General features: G+C 57.3%; 2 protein-coding genes across 3 annotated transcripts in view; one reads left to right on the plus strand and one right to left on the minus strand.

Moving 5' to 3' along the window:
- RSPH14 (radial spoke head 14 homolog) overlaps positions 1-18,960 on the plus strand; it is an 80,807-nt gene that overhangs the window by 19,508 nt on the left and 42,339 nt on the right. The gene's annotated exons all lie outside the window — the stretch shown is intronic.
- Positions 1-18,960, minus strand: part of GNAZ (G protein subunit alpha z) — a 53,407-nt gene that overhangs the window by 2,791 nt on the left and 31,656 nt on the right. The window lies entirely within an intron of this gene.

Genomic DNA, 18,960 nt, shown 5'->3' on the forward strand with positions numbered 1-18,960 from the left:
TCTGACTCCCCAGTTCACCACTTCCCCACAAAATGAACAAATTCTAACTTCTAAAAGGAGTAACTACCTGGAATTGCTGCTGGCCAAAGCTGCCCCTGCTTCTGAGATAAACTGAATGAGCAAAGTATTCAAAGTCTGGAACCAGTCTGGCTTAGATCTGATGCTTTGGATTTAAGAACTTTTCTGGCCAGGTATGGTGGCTCATGCTTATAATCTCAGCACTTTGGGAGGCTGAAGCGGGTGGATCACAAGATCAGGAGTTCAAGACCAGCCTGGCCAACATGGTGAAACCCTGTCTCTACTTAAAAAAAAAAAAAAAAAAAAAGCTGGGCATGGTGGTGGTCACCTGTAGTCCCAGCCCCTTGTGAGGCTGAGGCAGGAAAATTGCTTGTACCTGGGAGGCAGAGGTTGCAGTGAGCCAAGATCATGCCACTGCACTCCAGCCTGAGTGACACAGTGAGCCTCCATCTCAAAAAAAACCCCCACAAAACCAACAAACAAACTTTTCTGACTAGACTACATCACAGTGACCATGGTAATGCAAGTGGTAACTGCAGCTGGTGGGAATGACTCAGGTATAAAGCAACAGCATCACTAATGACTACAGTGACAATGATGCTGGTAACCACAGCTGGATGTGAGCTGCCAGCCTGTTCTCACATCTTCCCACTCCTGTTTTACAGATGAAGAAACTGAGTCTTGAAGAAGCAGGATATGTGCTCCAAGCCCCACAGCCAGGCATTTTGGCTGGCTGCTCCTGCAGGGTGGACCCAAAGGAGGCTGCCCGAAGGTCGGGGTATCCAGAATGCTGCACAGAAACCCTGCTCTCCAGAGCCCCTGGGTTCTCTGAGGAATGGCTCTGGCAGCATCTGTGTGGAGAAAGGAAGGACACCCAGAGATACCTGTCATTACCCTGGAACCCTGCACTCCACCTGGAAGACTGTTTTTCCAAACCAATCTTGCTCTTTCTTTAGAATGAACTTAGGAATAACAGGAGCCCTGAAGAGTGAGCAGCCTCAGGTCTGGGGATGGGTGCTGCTGACTTTTCTGCAGAGATAAGCAACATACAAGATCTCATCCTCAGCAGCGCGGGGAGGAGCAAGCACCTCCGCAGTGAACCTGGCTGCACATTCCCAAATGTGAGATAAGTGGTGGTCTAGGAATGTCACATTCTGCTGAGGGAGTAATTAGCTCTAATGGATTCCTGGAAGCCACATCGTAGAGGACTGTGGTAATGGAGCTGTCACTTCTCATAGAAATGATGCTATAACTGGGGGCTGTGCTTCTGACCCCAAATTTCGCATCAGTTTAATAACAGATATGGCCATTAACACGTATTCATTAATTCATTGAACAAACACTTGCTGAGAACAGCCTGAGTCCACATCGGCACTCATGCCAGGTGATGGAGCTCAAGGTGGGAGCCCTGGGGCTGCGGGAACCACAGCCAGGCAGGGATGGCAGGGTCCTTTTGGGGTAGGGGGCTTCCTCCGGGGTTGAGAAGGGCATGATCTGGCCACTAGCAGGGTATGGACCTGGGGGGTTCAAGGGTGAGTGGACAAGCACAGAGTTGGGGCTAGGCCTGGGTCTGCCTCTCTGAGCCCTGATGGGTCACTTGGGGATGATGGCTGAGGAGGTTCTTATATCCAGCATAGCCCAGCACCTCCTGGGCAAGCAGTGGAATCTAAGGAAGAGGAGGAGTAGGAGGTCTGCCTCACCACCGTGGAAAGAGTGCACGTGCACCGGCCATCTGAAGCCTCAGATCTAAACCAGACTGGTCCTCTGCAGGGCACCTATGTGTGGGAAGAGCTCAGCTGGCAGCATTGGGAGGGGCTAATAGACCACGTGGACCCCTCTCTTCAAGGCCAGCCCAGCCACTCCTCTTGCTCAACACCATGAAGCACTCCTCACTGTGGCCCTCATGAGTCCTGGGGTGAGTCTAGCTATCCCAATGCACCAGGAGCCCCTTTGATGCTGTCCGAACTGCTTCCCTGCCGATGCCTCTCAGTGGACCTTGGGGACCCTAGACACCTCTTTGAACCTCATGTTCCTGACTTAGAGGTCATGGAAACTCAAGTACTTAATCTCATAAGGCAGCTGGAGGTGGGCACAGTGCCTCACAGTACACTCTCACCAGCCTCCTCAGGACAGACAGGCATCTCCTGAGTGTGGGACCCATCCTCAGCTCAGACCCGTGCTCATGCCCAGGGCTCCGTTGCTTTGCAGGCCTTTCAAGCTTAGGCTTCCTGGTTTCCTCTATTCCTTGAGACAAACCATGGGAACCACATTGGCCAATATTTAGTGGGCACCCAGGAGATAATGGACCTCAAATAATAACAAAATCTCTGTGTAGATGCCTGGTTCCCTGCACCCTGCCTGGCAGGAGTTAGGAAAGCCTGCAGGAGGCACCAACCACGTGCCTCACTTCCGGGCACAGACAGGAAGCTTCAGAGCGTGGGAAGCAGCTGAGCTTGCCGCCTCGCTCTATCTCAGTGTCCCTGATGCAGGCTGAGCCTTTGCTGCACATGGCCCCACCCTACTAGAGGTGAAGCTTAGGAGATGGGGGGGTGCCCATCCCAGAATTTTTATAGAATGGGAAGGTTATAAAGAAGGTCAGGGGGCCTAGCATGGGACAGTGTGGTGCTGATGGACCAGCAAGTGAGGCAGGAGCTGCAGCTTGGGTTTGTCCCTAGACCAGAGGCCTGCAGAGCTCAGAGATGGGGGACAAGACACAGGGGAAGGCTGAAGAACCACAGACGGTTACAAAGTTAGGACCCTGACAAGCCGAAGTTGATGAGAGACCACACCCAGAGGAGAGACTCATATTTGGGTCTGAAAGATCAACTGCAGAGGAAGTGGTAGGGAAAGGTAGTGCCGGGCCAGAAGCCCAGTCTTCTCCTCTGGCCTGTTACCCAGCCTGGCCCCCAGCGCTTGCCTGGTGGCCTTGGGAGCCTGCATCACAGTGGTGCCTGTACTCTTGCAGCCCGAAGAGCAGACAGGTGGGCAAGGCAGCATCCTGACACTCAAATCACAATCATTGAAATCAGAGCTGTCTATTTTAGGTATAGCTCTGGCAACTGGCTCCAGTGTGCATATGGAAGGGATGAAGCCCTAGCATGCTGCCTGCTGGCCTTCAGGGCCTGGCCTTGCAGCCCTCCGACCTGTCCATGCTCTGCTCACCCTGTAACACATGACTGGCCTGTGCCTCCTCCACCCATCTGGCCTTTGTGGGCTCCCCTGGCTCCTCCTACCCTTGGTAGATATGGCTCCATTCTCCTTCCTGGCCTACGTGGGGTTTTGCCCTCCCTGGTGTGACAGGGTATCATCCTGGCACAGCCCACCTGTGTCTCCTGGGCCACTGGGGCAAAGCCAGATGCAGCTTTGGAGTCACGTGGCCCTGCTCTACGCTAGGGCATCGCCCCTTGCCCTGCAGTAACTTCCCCAATTAGCCTGACAGACCCTGGATTCAGAGCTGCCGCCTCTGCCAACCATGATCCCATGGCAAGGGGGAGGGCTCCCCACTTCCCACATGGGGCTCAAGGCCTTGAGAGAGGCTGACTTGCAGCCGACAGCCTGGTGTTTTCCAACTGCCACAGTACCCTCTTCTGGTGAGAAGCCCTACCTACCTTCACCTCTATAGCTGCCAAGGCAGCAGTGGGTGCAGGGAGGGGGTAGAAACACACCCACCATTCATCGCTGTGATGCCAGCCCAGGGTTCCAGTGCTCATCCTGGTCTCTCCAGGGCCTGCTTACCAGCGAGATGGCACCTTCTAGGAGGCCGGGGTTTGTCTGCTCATTTATTTATGTAAATAACACGGAGCAGACAGTTCCCGTGAGAAGCTTGTGCAATGCTGGGAATCTCACTGCTTGGTGTCAGGGAACAGTAAGGTGATTTGTAACAAGGCGTGTTGGCCACCAGGCGGCTGGATACAGTCCCCGGGGTGGTGTGGAAGTCATTTCCTGGCCATTTGTGAGAAGAGAGCTCCTGCTCAGATAGGTCCCAATAGACTTATGATTGTGGAAAGGACTCTGCTCCAGGTCATGGCTTTCTCACCACAGCAGGGGACCTGACAGCCCATCCCTAAAGGGCTTCCAGCTTGCTGGCCTGCAGGTCTGGGATATCTACCCTGAACATGGCTGCCAAGCTGCTGGCGGACCAGGTCCAGCACCTGGGAGGACATTCCCAGGCCAGCAGCCAGGGCAAGGTAGGGAGCAGAAAGGAACCTGTGCCCGTTTAGTTGGGGGCTGAGGCCCCTCACTCCTGATTCTCCACCAAGGTTCTCTTGGTGACACAAAGGAGCAGACGTCCCCAGCCATGAACACAGGGTCTGGGGTTTCCTCACTGCTGGTGCATGCTGCACCCTGTACAAGTCATTTCTCTCCTCTGGGCCTCAGTCTCCTCATCTGCTAGTGCTGGGACTGTTGTGAGAAGGCACGAGGGTGCTGACATGAGAAGAGCCCAGAGCTGCTGGGCTTTGCCCTGTGGCTACCACTGCCGCCCCAGTGGGCCCTGTTGGTGCCACACCCACTGTGCTTTGCCTTGACACTGGGATGTCCTCTCACCTGTTAGGTCTCATGGGAAGACCTGCCTTCCCTCGACATGAGGCAACTGAGGGAAGGCTACCCAAATGCAGGGCTAGCTCAACGGGATGGAGGGGGAGAGGCCATGACTCTGCAGACAGGGGTTCAGCCAGCAACACCTCTGTGCTGGCCACGGGGCCCACCCAGGTCAGCCTGGCTCTTTGGGAGGCTCCTGTGGCCCCTTAGCCCAGAGATGCAATGGCCGATACAATGAATGGTGGACATGTTTCCACCTGCCCGCAGCCACCTGGACTTTACTTAAAACATACTGTGTCCGCACCTCTGGCTCGGTCTCTCTCTCACTCCCCATTAGGCCAGTCTCCTTGCCTAGGTCCCTCTGCACAGGTCCCTCTGCTTGTGGGACACAGATCAGCCCCAGGTCCCGGGCTGAGCTCTTCCAGTTACTGACGTTTCTGGGTAACAGGTCTGGCCCTCATGCTGGGTCACAGGAGGGCTGTCTTTGTCTTCCTGCATCCCTGCTGGACGGGACCTGACATAAACACTGGAGTCTGGCTCCTGCACTTTGGAGCTGAGGCACACAGGTCCCCCAGCAGGTGTGTGTGTATTCCAGCGTCAGCCTCTTACTGGTCTGAGAGCTCATGGGCCTGGCCTGTGGTGGGAGAGGGAACAGAGGCATCCTCCAGGCTTCCTCAGCTTAGCCCGGGGCCTGAACCCCTCCCAGGTGCAGTGTATTTGCATTTTAACATGACTCTGGGCTGGGGTCCTGTTTTTGGAGCTAGCATCCCTTTGTGACAGCCGAAACCCTTCCCCATGCCCTGCCACTTCCCCCTGTCAGGCACCCATGGCTTTCCAGCTAATGACATCCGAGGCAGCTGTGTGGGACAAGTGCCTGGGCTGGCGGTGGGGAGGCGAGAGGCTCAGCCAGGGCCTCTGACATTCTGAAGCCCAGTCCACTCCACCCTGCCTTGACAGATACCCAGTGCTGAGTATTGCACTCTGCCCTGTGCTGGGCTTGTGGCTCCCTTAGTCCAGTGTGGGGCATCCTTCTTGTTCCTGCCTCACAGGCCACCACATGTGTCCTTCTGAGACCAAGGTCCTGCAGGTGGTGGCTCAGTGACCACCTGGGGACAGGGATGGGTGAGGGGGCATGGGCCTGCTCTGAAGCGCTCTCCCTCCTGTGCTCCGAATGTCCCCAGCTGCCTCACCACAGGCCTGCATCATCCTCTCTGCGCTTCTGGACCCCTCAGCCGGGCAGCCCGGCCCTTCATGACCCAGGTGGCCTTTCTCCCTTAGCACCCCCAGCCGCACCTCCAAGTTATGCCTCGTTCCCATAATTCACCGTGCCTCGAGCAGGCCAGTGGCCCCCAGAAGGCCCCTCAGCCCCTCATGTGGCCCTGCCCCATGCTAGTGCATCACCCCTTGGCAGTCTGTTGCCCTGTGTCCCTCAGTGAGGAGACGGAGGTCATGGCAGCTTCACAAAGCAAGGCTTACCCAGGCGAACAAAAACATAGACGCAGTCCTGGGTACATGGTGAGCACATGACAGAGGCTGGCAGGCATGACAGTTTGACTGTTTTTGTCATTTGCTGTGAGACCCCAGCGGCCTTGGGGCCCCCAACCTCAGGTGGGGCCCCCCATTTGTGGGAGTGGTCAGCAGTGTTCAGGGCCTCATGCCTGCTTCACGCACCTTCTGCCTTAGAGGTCACTGAGGTGCGGGAGGCCACCCTGCAGGGTCACCCCACCTTCCTGTTGTAGGAGGGGGTGTGTTCTGGGCCTGTTCCTTGCTCCTCTCTGGGCACTCCTCCAGGAAGCCAGGTGCACTCCCAGATTCCCATGTCAGCTCCCAGCAGGTAGACAGCCCTCTGGGACACTGGTCCAGTCCAACCTCTTCCCAAACCCCGACTCCTGCACATACCCCAGAGATGGCGGGACTTGTACCTCCCTAACCCGAATCCATGCAGCCCAAAAGCAGCCCAAGATCACAGTGGTTTGGGGGCAGTCACATGCAAACACCTACTCAGGCTGAACATACACTATTAGCTCAGAGGCTTGTCACACACTTCAGCCAGGTGAGGGCTCCCGGCCTGTGCCATGTTGGGGAATAGGTGGGTGGTGGCAGTGTGATATGGCTGGGGAAGGCTCTGTACTGACCCATTTGGTCTTGTCCACTCACTTTCGACCAGGTCCTTAATCTATAGGACCCCAGGCAGTTTGCAGTGGCCACAGTACAGGGCAAGGCCAGCCGGACCAACCAGGGGCCTCAAACCTCACATAAAGTGCAGGTGACATTAAAGTTTCAGCTCTTCCTGGAACCAGCATGATCCCTGGAATACAGGTGACCTGGAACCCTCAGCCCTGCCAACTTCTGAGATCCCTTCATGGCAGCCCCCAGTGCCTTCTCTTCCTTGCCTCCCTGGGCAGAGGCTCTCCAAGTGCTCCTGTGTAAGGGATGGAGGCGAGCAGACAGCCTTGCTCTCACCAAGGTGGCTGGGGACAGGCAGGATGAAATGCTGGAGCTGGTGGAGTGGCCAGTGCTCCTGCTCGGCCAGCTGCCCTGAACCTGTGCCCCTCCCAACACACACACACACACACACACACACACCCCACTGCCAGCTGTTCTGAACCTGTGCCCCTCCCAACACACACACACACACACACACAGGCCCAAACTCCGGCTCTGCCAGCTGTTCTGAACCTGTCCCCCTCCAACACACACCCACACATGCACACACACACACTATGTAAGCATACTTCCCTCTTGAGGGGGCTGAGGGCTGATGTAGGACACACACAGACAGCTTAGCCCCCACACCCAGGCACAGGTGACTACACAGCTGGCACTTCTGCAGACAGTTCCGGCCAGCTGCGACTCCGACAGGTGACACACCATAGGAACGCAGCGGGTGAGGGCTGATACAGAGGAGGACGTTTGGAATGGGCCTTAAGAAGGGGCTAGGAGGGGCCCGCAGAGGCCCAGAGGCGTGCAGATGCAGACTTGTTGCTGGAAGGGGTGGGTCCAGGCCCAGATTGTCCCACCCTGGGCCTCAGTTTCCTCATCTGTAGAACAAGTCCTCAGTTCTGTTCCAGACTGAAAAGCTCAAGTCAGCCCGACTGTAGAAAAGCCGGGAGTGTTCATCCAAATCATGAATTTAGCTTTTCAGGCTGGGAGCAGAGCTGTGGGGCTGGGTTGTGGACATGAATGCACTTCATTCACCATGGACAGGCCAGCCCCGCGGCCACCCAGCCTGCAGCTGAGCAACCAGGCCTGGCCAGCCAGGGCCACTGAGTACCAGGCTCGGAGGGCAGCGACCTGACTGAGAGGCAGAGGTTTCATATGAAGATGGGCGTCACACTACTACCCTTCACAAAGTACCAGTCAAGCCTTAGACCCTTCTGGTCCTCCCTTTGTGGTGGAAGCTTGGGGACACCTCAGTGGGGCTGCCTGTCTGCTGGGCACAGTGTGGTTGGAAGGACATGGGGCACTGCTGACACGGTGACCAACGTGCCTGCGTCGGTGGTGATGCCTGCCCTCGGCTGGCACTGACTTCCCGTCTCCATTTCCCAGAGCCCTGTGTGCTGGGCCTGGTGGGCAGGAGCCTCTGCAGCCTGCCTGGGTCATTCTGAGTGCTGCTGAGGTGGTCTGGAGCACAGGCATTCCCAGACTTCTCTAGTGGGGAGAGGGCGAGTGGGCCCCACCATCAGACCATGCGCTGAGGTCCCAGCAGGTGCACGGGGTGGAGGAATCTGTGGTGTTGGTGTCCCTGCACTCACCACCTGTGTTAGATGCATCTGCAGCTGTGGAACAGTGAAGACACCAGAGGAAAACCACTCCAAGGATGGTGTCAGCCGCAAAGTTAATAGCTTATATGCTTGCAGCCCCATGCTTCCCCAGCCAGTCCTGGAATCCTCATCAGGAATTCCCGAGTTCACTTCCCTCTTGAGGGAGCTCGCAGGTGCAAGTTCTTGGCCCACATCTACCCTCAGGCCAAAGGGGTACAGGCAGGAGGCTATCGGAGGCAGCTCAAGGTGGGTGGCAGCAGCTGGGAGCCAGTGTGTGAGGGGCTGACAGGACTGTGACACAGGGAGGCAGTGCTGGCCAGAGTGTTGGGGTGGGAGCTGGGGTACGGTCTGTGGGAGAGAAGGATGCTGGGACCAGCAGGGCCTCGCCTGGGCACAGGGCCAGGTGGCACTAGCCAACATTAGAACACTCGGCTCTCTTTCCAGGGGAGCTGCGGCCACAGCAGGGCACTGAGTCCAGGCAGCTGTCTAACACGTGTCTTCCTGGCCAGGGTCAGCCGCAGGGCCAGGGTGCTAGCCTAGAGGTGAGTCCTGTGAGATCTCAGGCAGAGGGGACTGCTATGCTCAGCAGGACCCCTTCTTCTGGTAAAAGGTGGGCCACATCAGACCTGAAAGCTGGGTCTTCTTATCAGAACACTCCCTGCTCCTGGTCTCTTGGTTGGTGTTCCGTGGCACAGCACAGCACAGGGCAGCTCCGTTCAGCTGGAGCTGTGGGGCCCCCAGCTCAGGCCCCTCCCTTCCTAATGGGTCCACATCCACCACCTCCTTGCTCCCTGAAGTCAGGTCCCTATCCCCACAAAGGGTCTTCCTGTGCTTTGGATCTAGCCTTGGTGGCCATCTCTAGATACCCCCGACCAGGTCCCCCACAGCAGCCGGTCTGCAGGTTGCAGCTGCGCTGTGCTCATCTCGAACACTTGCCATTCCACCCTGGTGTTTGATGCTCCGTTTGTCAGGACATGGCCCTGTCCTTGCTGGAGAAGGGAGTCTTCCTGCCACAGTCCCACCCTGGCTCCACCAGGAGCTCAGCCCAGCCTTCTGCTAGGTGCCCATCTTGCCCTCCTGCCCTGGCTGCAGACCTGCTGTCCTCAGGGCTGTTGTACTCCTGGTTGTGGTCATCCAGCCTCCTCGCTGCACCCTGGCATACTCCCCACAGCTCTTCAACCATGTATCTGGCTGAAGGCATTGCCAATGACCAGGTCCCTGGACCTCCCAGGGTCTTGGGAGGCAAAGAGCGAATGGCCTGGTGAGCACTAGGCCCTAGAGCCTGGTATGCTTGGGAGCAGGGTGGGTGAAGGATGCCTCTTCTGCTTCCTCTAGAGACTCCCAGGCAGGGCCTGAGGCTGTGGCAGTTGGGGAAGCAGAAGGGCCCCATGAGAAACCAGAAATGCAGCTGGAAGCCTCTATCTTGGTGGTGGGAGAGAAGTGAGACCTGGGGGTTCAGAGAGCCCTCCTTTGGGCTGCGGGGTGAAGGCAGGAGGCTGAGGGTGCCTGTGTTCAGGCCCTCCTGGTCCCTGCATGAATGCCAGGAGCAGTGCTTGTCCTTTCCTGGTTACTCCCAAGGGTCCAGTCTTGCTGCGGATGAGACTAAGGCTGCAAGGGAAGGAGGACTACTCTAAGGATGGGAACCTGGGCACCGGGCTCTGGCTTCTCAGGACATGCTTCTAGGGACATGCTCTGTGATCAGATACCTTAGGTTTCGAAACAAGGAACACTTGGGTTTCAGACAGCCCACTGTCCACTGCCCTGGGATCTGAGGACTGTCAGGGACCAGGGCTGTCACAAACAGAGTTAAGTCCAAAGGGGCTTCTATTAGGCACCTGGGTGCCCTGTGGAGCCCGGCTGCTTGCCCATGGCCCTGCTGGCTCCCTGAAGAAAGGGCTGGCTATCCTGTATTCTGGAATCTAATTCTATCACCAAACTGCAGTGAGACCCTGGGCATGCCACTTCCTCCTCTGGGCCACAGCTCCTGCCTCAGTAAATAAGCTGTTTGTCCAAGATGGTCATTTGGTTCTACTAAAGTAACCTTGGGGGACCCTGGAGTGCTTTGGTGTCTCTGGTGCAGCTGGCACTGGCCTGAGCCTCACCTCACTGACATCACCACTGACCTCAGAGAAGCCTGTCTTGATGTCTCCGTTTCCAGGCCCCAACACATCCTATGCAGATGGGCCTCTCTTTGCTGCTAGGTGGAACCAAGTCCAGTGCACTTGCCTCTCTTCCCTGGCCTGGGCTTGGAGCTTTGTGGCCACACCCCCTGCTCAGTGGACAGCCAGCCATGTCACAGGACAGCGTCTCTGGCTCTGCCGCTTTCCACCTTCCCTGTCCTCAAGGAGCTTAGGATGCATGACGGGTGATGGGAGTGGGAGACAGAGGGGCAGACAAACAAAAACCAGGCAGACAGTGAGGCCACTCCCTGGCAGAGGATCAGCGTGAGAGCAGGTGGAGGAGGCATGAGTCATCTCTGCTTATGCTCATAGGCCTCTCCAGTGACTGACAATCCCCTGCTGGAAGCCTGATGCTATCCTGTCCCCTCATTCGAAGTGGCTCTGAGGCAGTGCTCCTGTGCTTGGTTCACCCAGTACCTAGATGGAATTGCCGCTGGCCCCAAATGGACAAGAGGACAGACATGGCCATGGTGCAGCTGCCCAAAGAAAGTTGGTGGGCAGAGAGGCCTGAGTTGCGCCGTGTGCTTGTGGCCTCAGGAGCGTGGTGGGCCCTTGGGTCCCTCCCAACACTAAGCCTTCAGGAGTCAATGGCAATAGCTGACTCCCAGGCCAGCTGCTCCCTCCCTCTGCTGAGCTTAGCATGAACTCTCTGTAGATGCGCTGCTGTTTCCATGACAACCAGGGCGGACACCTTCACCCTCAGAGTCTCACACCACAGCACAGAACAGTGGCGGAGGAAGCTGCTGACCCTTGAGCTGCGGCACGTGTCCCCCACAGGGGCACACAGCCTGGCTGGCCAGATGAACATTGTTCACTGCCCATCTGCTCAGGTGGTGGGAGAAGGGTCTCTGGGAGTGAAGGTACCCTGTTCTCACTCTGTCTCTTCTACGATGTGGCTTGCTGTGCCCTGAGAGACAGGGCAGTGGGCAGGGGAAAGGGGAGGACCTCTGGTGACCTCTTCCTGGCTGGAGCACCATGGGCGGGGTGGGCCTTCTGGTAGGAGAGGAGGCATCCTCGTTACTAAAGGGGCACTGGAGGGAGGGCTCCAGAACGTGGCTCACCCTTGTCACCCTGTGGCCTTGTCAGCCTAGACTTCCTCTTGTGTGGGGGCTGCCGTGATGCCCTCCAGTTCTGTTCCTCTCTGAGAAGTGGCTGTGAGGTGCTCCTGGGCTCATGAGGCTGGAAACATTTCCATTCTAGATGTGGAAAAAGTGGGTCTCAGAGGGGTTACCTGGCCCCTCTGCCTGGCCCACTACCCTTTCCCCAAGGAGAGTACCAGACAGCCCGAACCGTCTCTCAGGCCTGGTCATCCTCCTGCTGCTACTGGCCTCAGGAAATGGGGAGGTGTCTGGGGACAAAGCTGGATGACCAGGGTCACTTCCAGTCCAATCTGGTTAGCTCTTCCCTCTTCCTCCCGCAAACCTCAATGCTACCTTGACAGATTGGAGAATTAGATTAACGAGGGCTAATGACTCAGTGAGCTCCTGCCTGCCCCTGGAGCCAGTCTGCGGGGACAGCACAGGGCACATGGTGCTGACAACCAGGCTCAGGACCTGGGATGGATGGGGCGGGGGGGGGCTGGTGCCTGCTTAACTGCTGGGTCCTGCCTTCCAGGGGCAGAAGGCCTGCCAGTGCTCTGAGCCTTCTCTCGCAGGGCAGTCACCACTCCCACAGCTGCCAGGGCTGGGGCAGCTGTATCCACTCCTCAAGCCTGGCCTTCAGTGCCCTGCTGCCTCTGTGGTTCTGTGAGCACCTGAGATGCTGGGGAGACAGAGGGCTCTGTTCCAGCGTGAACACCTCAGCTCCTGGCACTCACTCCCTGCCACTCCACGGCTCTCAACTCCACTGCCTCATTCTTGTGTCTCCTGGCCCAGCCACGGGCTTCCCAAGTGCAGGCCCTGGGAACCCGTGCTCTGGGGTCGGTCCCCTTGGTCTTGGGGCCTCCATCTGGCTCAGCATCTGCCCCTCTTCTGCCCAACTCCCTTTCTCCCAGGCTCGCTTCAGATTGAGGACCCCCAAAAAAGGCATGAGAGGAGCAGCAACTGATCCCTTAGCAAGGCAGAGTGCAATCCTGAGGGTGTGAGCAGAGCTTGGGGCTTGGGAGGGCAGGCCCACCCTGGCCTCTGGGTGTCAGCAAGGCCAGCTCTATGGGTCTGGTGGGGCTGCCCTAGGCTCTGCTGCCAGGCCCACTTGGGCTGCCTTGGTTCTCCTTGAACTCTACCTTACCCCGAGGCTTGGGTCCTGGCAGCCATGAGACAGCAGTTATTCTGGGTGACAGTGAAGTGAGTCACAAGAGAAACGTGGTCAACAGGCCTTCCAAGGAGGCTGGAGCCCAGTGTCTCCCACCCAGGCACTGCCCAGGCCTCATGAAGACACTGCTCTTCCTACGATGACACACCAGATATGGAGCTGAGCTTCAGGCCTGGCCTCCCTGGCAGCCTCCATGTCTTCCTACCACCTTTCCTCTGGACCGATGGTCACTCCCAGACAATTCCTGAACTCCTGCGGCGTGCAGAGCACTCTCCTGCCCCGAGGGATGAGAAGAACACTGTGAAATCCTGATGTTGGGGTACTGGGTCCCCAAAGAGGGATACTACCTCTCCAGCAGGCAGAGGATGCTAACACTTGGGGCAAGTGGAGCTGACTCCTGCCAGGGAGAAGGGCCCCAGGCCATGACACCTCCTACCAGGCAGGAAGCTGGAGTCCTGGTACAGAGCATGCAGAGGGCCCAGTTTGGGCTGTGGCTCTGAGTTCTGCCCCATGAGGGTACGTCCTAGACATTCTCCTTCCCATTTCACCAGTCATGCCTCCTCAGGGTCTGTCTACCTGCTTCTGCTCTGGGGCTGCTTCCTGTGTAAACTCTCCAGTGCCTTCCAAGACAGGATGTGTGATCCAGGCCCCTCCCGGCTTACCTCCTGACTCCCGCTCCTATTCCCCTTGCCTTGAGGTCTTTGCTGTGCTGTCCTGCACTGGCTGCTCTTCTGGGTTTGTGTGGCTGGTCAGCTACTAGACTCTTTCACCTGAAGTAACCCCTAGTCACAACCCCAACCCTTTTAATTCACTGCACAGCTTTTAGCACCATTGGCCCCTGTTCTCATTGCCCATGGTCTGCCTATGAGCACAGTGCTGTCTGCTTGGGGACTGCTCTCCCCAGCTCTGCCCAGGGTGGGGTGGATGGCAGGCAGGGCCAGATGGCGCGTGCTGCAGGTGTTTGGCGTGGCAGCTGTGTATCAGGGCAGGGGTTGGGATTGCTTGGCTGCTCTCCAGCCCTGTGTGCCCCTGGCCCCACTCTTCTGCACAGGTGTACCTGCTCCTGGCCCACAGATGGGCTGGGTCAGGGTGGGGAACACAGGCCTCACAGTCAGCCCCACTGCTTCTGGGGATGCCTCGGGTGTGGCAGGGGTGGGTGACAGGCACTCATAGTAGGCTCTGAAGGGCCTGGGGCTGGGACTCCCTGCCCTGGGCTGGCCCTCCAGTGACAGCTGGTCTGTATCCTTCCTCACTGCAGCTTCGTCGGTCAATGGGTCAATCTGGCAGAACAGACTGAAAAGGCATTTGAGAAGTAGGTGCTCTTTTGGCTTTAAAACAATCAGGAACTATCTGATCCTATATTCTGGGTAATGAAACTGTGGGTTTTATTTTTGCACCCTGTGGCCAAATCCCTGGGCTTCTGCATGCAGAGGCCCCAGGACATACGCCACTGTCGTGTTCCCTTGGTGGGTTCTTGTGCTTCTTGCTGGAACACTGTGCTGGGGGCCCTGCCCCTGCCCCTGCCCCAGCTCCTGCTCCCCACACCCCAGCTGCTGCCACCTGCAGACAGAGGCCCCCAGGTGCTGTTACACCAACCTCCACCTCCAGGACTCACCTGGCTGAAGTGGAGACCATCGGGTGGCACAGGAAGACTGACAACCTAGGGTGGCCACAGCTCCTGCCCTCAGATGCTCTCAGGCCCTGGGTTTTCATGAGGCCCACAACTTTTCTCCAGGGATGAGAAAGGCCATCGCCCCTGCCCACCCCCACAGGGCTGCTCAGGAGGGCACGGGCAGCTTGGGAGGGGCCCATTTTAGAGAGTACTCAGGCCTGTAGGTCCCAGGCCAGTGACAGATGGGGCTTCTCTGAGGTGGTGGCCAGGGCAGGGGTGTGTTCCGGCCGAGTCCAGAAGTCAGAGCCGCGGCTTGCCGGTGGCCCCCTCCTCCCTGCAACTATGCCCGGTGACAATTGTAATGCTCATAGTAACAGCACCAGCCAAGCTTGCCACTTCAAACAGCAAGGGCTGTTTAAACAAGATAACAGGCTGCCGCTAAAGCCCTAGCTCAGACTCTAATGGCCTGAAAAGCCCTGGCTCTGAACCTGCCAGAAACAGTGGAATGAGCTGCTCCCAACCTCCTGCAGTTCAGCCTTGCCACCTTGCGCCTGGGCAGTCTTGTCTGCCCTCCCTGGTTTTCCTATGTGTGCAGCATGAGGGGGTGGGGTGACCCACAGTAATGGCAAGGTGGGTGGCCAGTGTTCCCCAGCACAGGGCTGCTTCACAGCCCAGCCCAGCCCATTCTCCTGGGCAGCGGCGGGACCTCCAGGTCAGAAGGCCCCCCGCTTTGCCACAGGGACAATTTTTACTGAAACCTGAGTTTCCTCGTCTGTGTGGTGGGGATCCCCTTCAGCCTGGGAGGCTTAGAGGTTGTGCGCGCTGTGCAGCAGCACACCCTGGGCCAGGCTCTGACAACTGCTCACATCTCCGGCCCTTCCCTTTCCACGATTCTGCTGTCAGCCAGCACACACATGCTATCCCACAGCCTGAGGTTCAGAGTACTTCCAGAACTGCCTTAACTCCTCAATAGCCAGGGGAGGGATGGGAGCCTTGGAGCTGTGCTGCTGGGCCAACCTCCACCTGGGCAGTCTACATGGCCACAGTCAGGCCAGTGCCCCACCCATAGTGCCAGGGCCCAGTGTGAGTTGGAGACGGTGCTGTACCCAGAGCACTTTCTCATGCCTCAGCTGGGCTTCAGCCAGTGGGCAGGGCTCTCCCAGAAGTCTATGTGCAGCTTCCAGGATGTTGGCGCCCCTGTCCAGCCCTGCAGGTGGGTGGGTGCTGTTCCCTAGCACAGGCCCAATGCGCCACCCGCCTCATCCTCGTCACTCTGTTTTGCCTTTTTGTTCTCGCCAGATCTAAACCATCAGTGACTTGCAGGGTCTTAGGTCTAAATGGGACCCTCCATATTCCCACAGGTGTTGGTCAAAGTTGCTGAGGAGTCAGAGCCTTAGGGTAAGTGTGATATGTGGCAGGTATCACATGACCAGGGCTGGTGATGTAACAATGCTCAAAGATTCCCAGTCCTGGGAAAGAAAATTCCAAGATGTTGGCAGCACTTGCTCTGAAAGGGCCTGGAGCTCCTTTGTCCTGCTCCCTGGTTTCACACCGACCCAGCAAGGGAGGCCATGGCACCCTCAGCACCTGGTTCCCACCTGCTCTCACCTTGACCCTATATACTCTCCTGTCCAACTGGGAGGACTGGCTTCTTCCAAAGGCCCCATCCATTTCTGTTTCAGCTGATAACTGTTTCCTATTTGTTTTTGTGTTAAATCTTGCTGCTTTTAAGTAAACTGGCCCCCTTCCTTCCCACCAGCCAGTGTCAGTCGCTGAAGGGAAATTAACAAATAGCCAGACACAGGTGTGTTGTAGACTGGAAGCTGTCAACACAGACACAGGCCTGGCCAGGGGCTTGCATGCCATTACCATGGGAAGAAGCCACAGTGTGAGAAACCCCTCCTAGTTTCAGCTCCAGAGGATGCCCAGGAACCCAAGCCTGACACCCTTGCCTGGTTCGCCTTTGCTTTGTTCGGCCAGGTGGATGCACTCTGCTCTCCTGGCCACTGGCACTGTAGCCTCAGACCCATACCTGTAGGCGCCAGGGCTTGTGAGCCTTTCTGCAGCAGGCTCAGGCTGTTTCCTGGGAGGGACGTGAGAAACTAGGAGGAGGGGGAGAGATCCCAGTGGGGAACCTCTGCCTGAGGCCAAAAAGATGTTTTTCAAAAATATTCATCCTTTTAAAAAACATATTTGGGTTGTTACTGCTTGAGCTGGGTGGCCCTGTGGGGCAGGGACTTGCCCGTAGTCACTCCTCCCGCTGGGCCGAGCTGCCCTGGAGGCTCCGGGGCCCCTTGGTCAGGATGCTGCTGTGCTTCTCCTGTGGTTGCCATAGGCCAGGAAAAGGTGTGCGAGGCTGTGGCCCTGGCCCTGGCCCACCTGAGCTGGGGACCTTAGGACACAAGGCCCAGGGCCCCCAGCTGACTCTGGTTTCATTATTAATGAAATTAGAGAAAGTACATGAGCTGAGGACATGTCCACCACGAGGTGTGATGAAGCAGGGATTAGGGCGAGCTGCAGCCAGGCTCCTAGGCTGGCCTGAGCTTGTCCAGACGGAAGCCATGTGTAGGGAGAAGAGGCACCTTTCACTCTGACCTGGCCAACACTGGGTGTCCCCCCTGAGATGCCCAGGGCCATGACCCCTAGCTGGCATTCCAGTCCCTCCAGAAACTAGACTGAACCTGTGGAACCTCAGGTGAAGAGGGCTATGCATCTGGTTGGCACAGAGCCTTGCTGCCAGACCCCGTCCTCAGCCCAGAGCCTCGCTGCCGCTCCCTGTCCTCAGCCCAGAGCCTTGCTGCCAGACCCCGTCCTCACTGTGCTCTTGTGTTATTCACAGCTGGTGACGGGACTCCCCTGAGTGGCAGATCCCCCATCTATACTGGTTCCTGGGAACTCCCCAAGTCAGCAAGGCCCCCAGCACTCTCAGCCTCCACCTTGGAGTCTGTTCTAGATAATGGAAAATTGTTTTTCAGTTCTTGGATTATACAAATCCTTTGAAACAATAATAATCTATGTCTTAAAACCCAGAGCTGTTCTCATGTGTGTGTATCGAGCAGAGCTAATGCGCTCAGGAAATTAATTACCCGTTGGCCTGGGCAGGCCTAGCGGATGCAGGTTGAGGGGATGTGCGGTGGGAAGCAGCTCTGCCCTGAAGGTCTTAGAACAGAGAGGGAATCATCGTGAGCCTCCAGCCTGATCACGAGGCAGAGCAGGGAGGGACACGGACCTGGGGCTAAACCCTGGCTCTGTCATCACAGGGCGCTCAGGCAGCAACACCCACCTGGGACCACACTGGGGATTGGACATTGCACTTGGGATCTTGCCCCGCCCACTTGGACCTTACGCCGCTTGGTCCTCCATCGCCCCTGCCGCAGGGCACTATGCTCCCCACGACCCCCCCACAGGCCCCTCAGTCCTGCCTTTGTCGGCTGTCCTCACTGTTCCCCACAGCCTTGATTGAATTCTGCAAGGTCCAGATCAGATCACCATCCCCACGTTCATCCCAATCTGCCCAGGCCCTGCTCCCAATGTACAGGCCCCCTTCTCTCCTGCAAAGTTGGTCTTTGGAGACGAGGAGGCCCCCTGGCTTCTCTGGACCCGGACAACTATTTCTTAGGGCAGGCTCAGGGCCAATCACAGTGAGCATGCGGCCAGCATTAGTGGGTACCGGGGAAGCCAGCCTGAGGCCGGCCCTGACTACACAGGTCCTCCAGGGGCTGCTTGATGCCATCCCCAGCTGACCTCGGGGGAGGAAGGGATAGGACTGCTTCTGTCAGACTGAGTTTGTCAGGCCCAGGGCCCACACATGCTAGGTGTACAAGGACTGCTTCCTGCATGGATGTCACAGGGCTTGTTCTCTCTCAGATGGAGGACATTGGATGACCCCCAGCTTGAGCAGGTGGTCTCATGTTAGCCAATCCAAGGTTGCTCTCTGTGGAGTAGGGTTCTCCTAAATCTACCGAGGAAGAGCGGGAGGAGGGCAGGACAAGTGAGTTGCCGCTCTGGCAAATTCCCTTTCTCCAGTGGGGTAAACATGAACAGACACAACCCATGTGGCCACAGGGTCAGAGCTGTGAGTCACTGGGGAAGCAGAGAGGGGGAATGAGAGGCAAGGACACTGTCTGGCTCTTCAGTAAGATGGCAGCAGCAGATCAATCCGGCCATGCACCAGTGACTGAGACTGGCTGGAGACTCCCTGCCAGCCTTGGGAGTCATTGGCTGCGGTGTCCTGGTAAAGGTCTAACAACTGGCATGCAGGCGGGGCTGGGGAGGAAAAAAACTGTTTTGTAGCATTTGCCAATTCCTTGGGCTATTACTAATCCCACCTGGCTGATTTGAAACCACAAATTTGATGTCAAACACCTCACAAACATCTTAGAAACTGAAAAATTACCTCTCATGAGCCAGTATGGGCCAGCTCCAGCCCCTCACTGCCCTGGCATGCACAGAGGGAGGCTCTGCCACCACTAGCCCTGGGTCTCAGCACTCTCCTCTGCAGGGGGCAGCCCTTCCCTGCATGGTGCCGAGAGCTCACTTGCTCTCCTCCCAACTCCCTCCAGGCTTATCAGCACTAGGGCAAGAGACTGACCCCTAC

The sequence above is a fragment of the Cebus imitator genome, unplaced genomic scaffold, assembly GCF_001604975.1.
Source record: "Cebus imitator isolate Cc_AM_T3 unplaced genomic scaffold, Cebus_imitator-1.0 Scaffold750, whole genome shotgun sequence".
NCBI lineage: Eukaryota > Metazoa > Chordata > Mammalia > Primates > Cebidae > Cebus > Cebus imitator.